Source organism: Bufo gargarizans, chromosome 6 (assembly GCF_014858855.1).
Source record: "Bufo gargarizans isolate SCDJY-AF-19 chromosome 6, ASM1485885v1, whole genome shotgun sequence".
NCBI classification, from domain to species: Eukaryota; Metazoa; Chordata; class Amphibia; order Anura; family Bufonidae; genus Bufo; species Bufo gargarizans.
In genome coordinates, this window is record NC_058085.1 from 13,565,897 (window position 1) to 13,573,146 (window position 7,250).

A 7,250-nucleotide genomic window follows, 5' to 3' on the forward strand; every position below is an offset into this window, starting at 1 on the left:
TCACAACTTTGCCAACTACTTCACGCATTCTGTTCGCCAGCACTTTGCTATACACTTTGTAATCAACATTGAGGAGCGTAATAGGCCTCCAATTTTCCAGCTTGTTTTTGTCCCCTTTTTTCTTGAAAATTAACACCACCACTCCTTCTTTCATAGATGTACCTATTACCCCTTTTTCCCACATAAACTTACAAACCTCACAAAAATCATTCCCAATCAACTCCCATACTTTGACATAAAACTCGACAGGTATTCCATCCTTCCCCGGAGTTTTGTTTTTCTTGCAGCTCCACACAACCTTTTAAATTTCAACCACAGAAATATCCTCACGTAAGCACTCTTGATCATCAGCACCTAATTCTTCACTCAAAGCATTCATAACATCCACCCTTAAAGATTCATCCACCCATCTTTTGCTATACAAATTAAAAAAACTTCCGCTACTCCAATCATACTTTTAGCTTTTACCCCCTCACTCTTACTATTAATCAACTCCTGCATATCTTCCTTTTTCTCAGACTTTTTTTTAAAGAAGAACCTTGTACATTTTTCATCCTTTTCAATAATATCAACTTTTGATCTGAAAATAATTTCTTTACCTTTTCTTTCCGTAACTAGCTTCCTCTGTCTTTTAACTTCCTCCAATGAGTTTGTTACATCCACACCAAAACTTTTCAGCTTCCACAGCCATTCAATCCTCTTATTCAACTCATCATACTCATTCCTCAGCCTCTTTGCTCTCTTATAACCCCATTTTTTGAAAAACAACTTAAACCTAGATTTCACCCACTCCCACCAACACAATATATTTTCAAACTCACTCTTTCTCAACTTCCATCTTTCATACTGATACTTAAAAATTTTCATCACCCTCTCATCATCCAACAACACAGTATTAAGCTTTCACACACCCCTACCATACAAACATTCTTCCTCACTTTCCACACAGACAGATAAACACATGTGATCTGAAAAAACTGCATTATCTTGAAACATCTTTGTACATTTTTATTTTTTTTAAATGAAAATGAAATCAATCCTGGAGGAGATGTCTCCTTTGTCTGACTTGAAAGTAACTGGAGGTGGCTTCCCTAACATTAGACCACAATCAAGAAAAGAAAAGTCAGTAATAATTTTCTTTAACTTATCCCCAGTTATATCGACCTTCCCACCCTCAACACTACAATTGAAATCCCCAAAAGAAAAGTTTGCACCCTGCCTACTAAATAAAAGCTCAGTTTGTCCAACAAATCTATTCTATCCTTCTTTCCTGTAGGACAGTAAACGTTTATTACTCTAAAACGAAACTCCTTATACTTAATTACGGCACTAATGCACCTTCCCACCTCCACCACAATATAACTATCAAAAACGAAATCTTTGTGCCCCAACAAAATTCCCACCCCGTCATTTTTATTGGCACAAGAGCCTGACCATATTGAGTCACCATATGGCCAGTCTCTTGCACAAACAGAATCAGAAATCCCGCACTCCTGAACACATGCAACCTCAGGGTTATGATTTTTAAAATAATCGAAGATAGCAGCTCTTCTTATCTTAGATTTTAAAAGTCTTACGTTCAGGGATAAGACATTAATTGTAATCTGTCTCCCCATTGCAGGTTTTTATTATAAGTGAGAAAATCAAAAAAAGAAATACCCCACAGTCCATTTCAGCCGATCCCTCCTGGGGACTGGTTTACTCCGGTACAGAATTTCATTGCTGTTTCGTCATCTAGAAACCGTGAGGTATTTTTGGAAATAGCGGGTTGAGGATATACATCTTGCCTCACCGGACTCTGGACATCCCCGGAACGATCTGGTGGAAGCAACCGGGGTTTTTTTGCTTTTGCATTAGAATCTTCTTCCGCCGACCTTGCCAAAGAAACAGTCAAGTCGCTCGTAGCGCCAAAGTCTCCTTGTCCCCCTTCACCCTCCTCCTGTGGCTCTCATGCCACCTGAGGACGTCAGGGGTTCTGGCCAAAGAGGGATCTACTTCTCCTTCCCCTTGAAGGTCTGTAAGCGGATCAAGCATCTGAGGTAAGTTCTCCACCTGTGAGAGCTCCATTTCAATATTCTCAAAGATCTCAAAAGTCCCCCCCCCCTGGTATTCGGAGGTTCCTCACTTTGCTGAGGAGCTACAACATTTTGTACAACAGCTTGTAGTGGTACAGGCTCAGGAGTTCGCATTACCTCTATCTGAGGCGACTGAACAGAAGTACCATCTCTCTGCGCAGGTGACTTGAATGGCCCTGCAGCTTTAGCCCTTGCAGCATCTGCATATGACTGAGGATTTCTTGTTCTCCAACCTCTAGCAGGACAACTACTAAAGGTGTGTCCCTCCTCATTGCACAAATTACAAACCACAGCATTTACACAGTCTCTTGCTATGTGTCAGCTTTTTTGGCATTTTTGACATACCTTTATGGTTTCTTGGCAATTTTCCATCACATGACCATAGATTTGACATCTGCGGCAAAAGCTTGGAGCATCCTGGAAAAACAAAAGGCCTCTGTCTCTTCCCAAAGCAAAACTCTGCGGAGGATGACTCACACCACCAGGCCCTCCAGGGCATGGCCGGAAGCGTACAAAGAACTTATGCTTACCGGTCCATAGTCCATGACTTCCCATCACTTTATGGCTATACACCACTTTCTCGCAGTATTTTGTCAGGAACAAATAGATGTCATCAACATGAACATGCGGGTTGAACATAAGAACCGTAAGATGGACGTCCCGATTGTATAACACAGTGAACGTTAGACCATCAAGTTCAGGGTTGTTCTTGTTACTCTCCAAAAACAAGTACAGGTTATGACATGCTGCAATAGAATTAAGCACCAAAGTACGTCTTCCACCAATTCGATCTTGAAGGCAAAGAACATCAGACATGGAAACATGAAGGATTCTAAACAGTACCTCTTTCACAAGGAACTCGTCGTTGAATTTCTGCTTTTCTTCCTCGATGTAGATGGCAAAAGCGTTTTGGACCGATAATCCTCGGTCCCAGCGTAGTCGATTTTCACGCCCATGGTAGGTCGCAAATCCGTGGATCGTCTTCCCAGTATCCTTCTCCCTAAAGCAGCAGGCAGCTTAAGCCCGAGGGCGATGCTGCAGGGCCAAGAGCTTGGACTAGGATCCCTTCTGGCAAAGATACATGATCTTAGCCAAAAGGCCGAGAAGCGATAACCAGAAAAGGGTTCGCCCTACAGGCCGATGGTCCTCAATGCAGAACACTTGTGAAGGCGATAGGCTACAGGCCCCAGCTGCAGAGACAGTCCGGGAGGCTTCTTTCTCTCACAAACCAGGGAAAACGTGCGTCCTACGCTCTGAAATCAACAGCATGTGCCACTTCGTGTTTTTAGTATCTGCATAGCTCCGCCCACCACTTTTGGTCACGCCTTTTCTTCGCACGAAATTCCTGGTGCCAAAGCACGCCAAGCACAAAGACCGATAAGGAGTGAATGGAGAGTAGTAAGAAAAAAAAAAAAAGGTTATGCATTGTTGATTGTGATGTCCCGGGCCCATTGTTGAGTGTTCCGTCAGGGCCCTTGTGATGTCATCCACTGACCTGACCTTACTTGACCTCTGACATGACAGGCCTCTTGTGACACATGCAGTGTTCCGTCCATTGGCCAGACAAGGCAGGTCCAGCTGTTGCTGATACATAGGAAGTGCTGCAATACTTTTTAGCCTCCAAGTCATCCATCCAGTTTAAAAGATCCACAAGAGGGAGACACAGGCAAACAAATTTTACTTATTTACTAAAGCACTACAAAAGCAAATTGGTTACATCAAGCGAACTTGCTACAAAAGGGTAAATTCCCAGGAACAACTCAACAGGCCCGAATCAAACCCAAGGTGCGTGGAGTGGAGATCCAAACACTGCATTCAGGTGATAAGCCAATTAACCTAACAATTAAGCCATCAATCTTAATTGGATTTGGAGTGTTTGGAGAGGTGACTGGATGGCTGGCTGGGTTGCTTGGTGCTGGAACAAACCCACACACAGCTGATGCAATTAGGAGATTGACAGGCTAGATGCAGCAGCAGCAGGTATGCAGAAAGCAGCACAGCACAGCACAGCACAGCACAGCCCTCACAGAGGAAGGAGAAGCTGAAATTCAGTGCAGACTCCTGAGGCAGGACACAGCAACTTTCCATTTGCTTGCTGGAAGGATCCTTGAAATCCATCACTCAATTTCATTCAGTTTTTTTATACTGGAATAGAAAGGGTGCACCGGTCCTGGAGGTACTGCAATACCAGGTCAATGCGTGGAGTGGACAAAGCAAGCTCTTTTTCCATCTCTCTGTTCGAAAAATCCATTTAATATATGGTCCCTAGATAGGGGACGTATCAGATATTAAACTGATAAGAACAGATTTTTTTTTAAGTTGATTATCCCAAAGGGGTAAATTTATAAAAAAAAATCAACATTTACATAAAATAAGATACATTATAATCATAAAATCAATTTACATAAATACATATATAAAATTGATTTAAATAAGATTCAATTACAGACTCCCATTCTCTTAAAAACCATTTGTGACACATAAAAGGCAAATTTTTCTTGTCAATTAAATAATATTTATACATTTCTGATAAAATCAATTTTAAAACCTCCTCTTCAGAAATAAAATCATGTTTAAAGCATAAAATATTTCTGGCAGACCACAGAGCTGCTTTGACACAATTAGTCATCTTCCATGCCAGAGTCCTCTTTATTCTTGATGGGCATTCCAGACCTCCATAAAAGACACCGTCCATTGTCAAAACTCTCAGTCCTGTAATTTTCTTTAAAAGCGGGAATATCTTTGTCCAAATTTTTTCCGCAAAATGACAGTGCCAGAATATCTGGTAGACATCCTCTAATTCTCTGCAACCTCCCCGTGGACATTCTGTGGTGCTGGTTAAACCTCTTCGGTGCTGGAATGCCCGGCATGGAAGACACTCATGTACGCAGCTCCAGGCCAGGTCTTTCTGTGGGTTAAAAATATAGTTAATATTGACATCCTTCCAAATCTGTTTACATTTTGTATCACTAAAATTATTTATAGGGGCCGCCATTTTTCCATCTTTTAGCTCTTTTAAAATAATTTTACTATTTTTTAAATCTTCCACCCTTTTTCCTTTTAGATTTAAATTGGTCACTATTTCCTCTAAAATTTTATAATAATTAGGTAGGTTAAAAGCATAAGGAGAATTTAAAACTGTTTTGAACCATTGATTCCGCCTCATAAAATAACCTGTATTGTACCGCATAAAATAGGACCAATAATTATCTTTAAAAAGGGTATTAAAACACAAACTAAAATATTTTATTAAAAGGAACTCTTTTATATCTGGGAAGTCCTTACCACCTTTATGTTTGGGAAGCGTTACCAATTCTCTTCGGAGTTTCTCCATTCTCGATCCCCATAAAAAATTAAAACACACTTTATTAATAATTTTTAACAGGCGTTTGGAGGGTGGAAAAAACATGCTTAAATATAATAAAATTGGTAAAATTATAATTTTTAAAACTAAAATCTTCCCTTCCATCGTTAGACTTCTCAGACCCCACATACTTATTTTCTTACCTATTTTTTCTGTTACCGTGTCCCAGCTCTTAAGACCATCATTTGACTCACTGAAGGTGATTCCTAAAATCTGCACAGACTCTGCTTCAGCGATGGGGATGTCCTCTAAAACCATTTCTCCAATGTTTAAAATACTACTTTTATTAAAATTAATTTTAAAACCAGAGGAGGAGCAGAAATGTTTGATTTGTTTGGATGTTTTTTGAATTGATGGGGTGTCCCTACCGATCACCGCCACATCGTCCATGTACCCCACTACTTTAGCCTCTAGACTTGCCCCAAGAGGCCGTTTTTAACTATTGTATAAAACCATCCGGTATACCCATTTTCTTTAAAACTTGAAAAAGATAAAAGTGTGACACACGATCAAACGCTTTTTCAAAGTCTAAAGATAAAATTGCTACTTTCTCCTTCCTGTCTTTAGCATTATTGATCACATCTTTTAAAAGGTTCAAATTCTCCCAGATAGTTCTCCCGGGTATCCCACAGACCTGGTTGTGATGAATTATTTTATGGACCACCTTCTTCATTCTGTTTGCACATATTTTCGCCATAATTTTGTAATCACAATTTAAAAGTGTAATTGGTCTCCAGTTCATTACATCCGTCTTATCTCCTTTTTTATAGAGTAGGGACACTTCTCCTTTCTTCCAGGAACCCGGGAGAGTCTTGGATCTAAAAACCTCTTTAAAAATATAAAACAGATCTTCTCTTAAAATATAATAAAAAGTAACATAATACTCTATGGGTATACCGTCCGGCCCAGGAACTTTTTCTTTCTTAAAACTCTTAATAGTCTCTAAAACTTCTTGCTCTGTAATACCCTGTAATAAAAACATTTTCAAATCATCATCTAATACACTTTCTATCACCTTCAGTGAGCGTTTCATGAAAAACTTGTCAACTTTTTTCTCATTAAAAAGATCTGAATAAAACTCATGCACTTTACGTAAAATATCTTTTATGTTGCTCTCACCTTCAAGCTCCTCGATCTGGGTGCGTTTTTCTTGAATCTTTTTAAAAAAGTACCTGGAACAGGTGCTATTTCTTTTTTGCTCTCTTCTATTTCTTCATTGATCTCGGAGCTTATATTGCGTCTGCAAACGGGTATTTAATTTTTCATAAAAGTCTCTTTTTTCTTGAGCTTTCTCTCTTCGCACTCTTATAAAAAAGGTTTTAATTTTTTTCTTCATTTTCTCTCACCATACTGTTATCGGCATTTGGGGATCTCTTACCCGTTTGCAGCGCTTGTAAAATGCAATAAAATCAGATAAAACCTTCAGATCTTTTAAAAGGGAGATATTTAATTTCCAGCTTACTTTCTTTTTATTCTTACCACGATACTGTACCTTAAAAAATAATAATTTATGATCAGAGAAAATATTGGATAAAAGCTCACAACTAGGGATGAGCGAACTCGAACTGTATAGTTCGCGTTCGTACCGAATTTTGGGGTGTCCATGACACGGACCCGAACCCGGACATTTTCGTAAAAGTCCGGGTCCGGGTTCGGTGTTCGTCGCTTTCTTGGCGCTTTTGTGACGCTTTCTTGGCGCTTTTGTGACGCTTTCTTGGCGCTTTTTGTGACGCTTTCTTGGCGCTTTTTGAAAGGCTGCAAAGCAGCCAATCAACAAGCGTCATACTACTTGCCCCAAGAGGCCGTCACAG

General features: G+C 39.8%; 1 non-coding gene across 1 annotated transcript; it reads right to left on the bottom strand.

The window, feature by feature from the left end:
- Window positions 1–4,229: 4,229 nt before the first annotated feature.
- LOC122942669 lies at window positions 4,230–4,421 on the bottom strand. The gene has a single exon (XR_006390632.1). It is a non-coding gene; the product is annotated as a U2 spliceosomal RNA (small nuclear RNA).
- Between the last annotated feature and the right edge of the window lie 2,829 nt (window positions 4,422–7,250).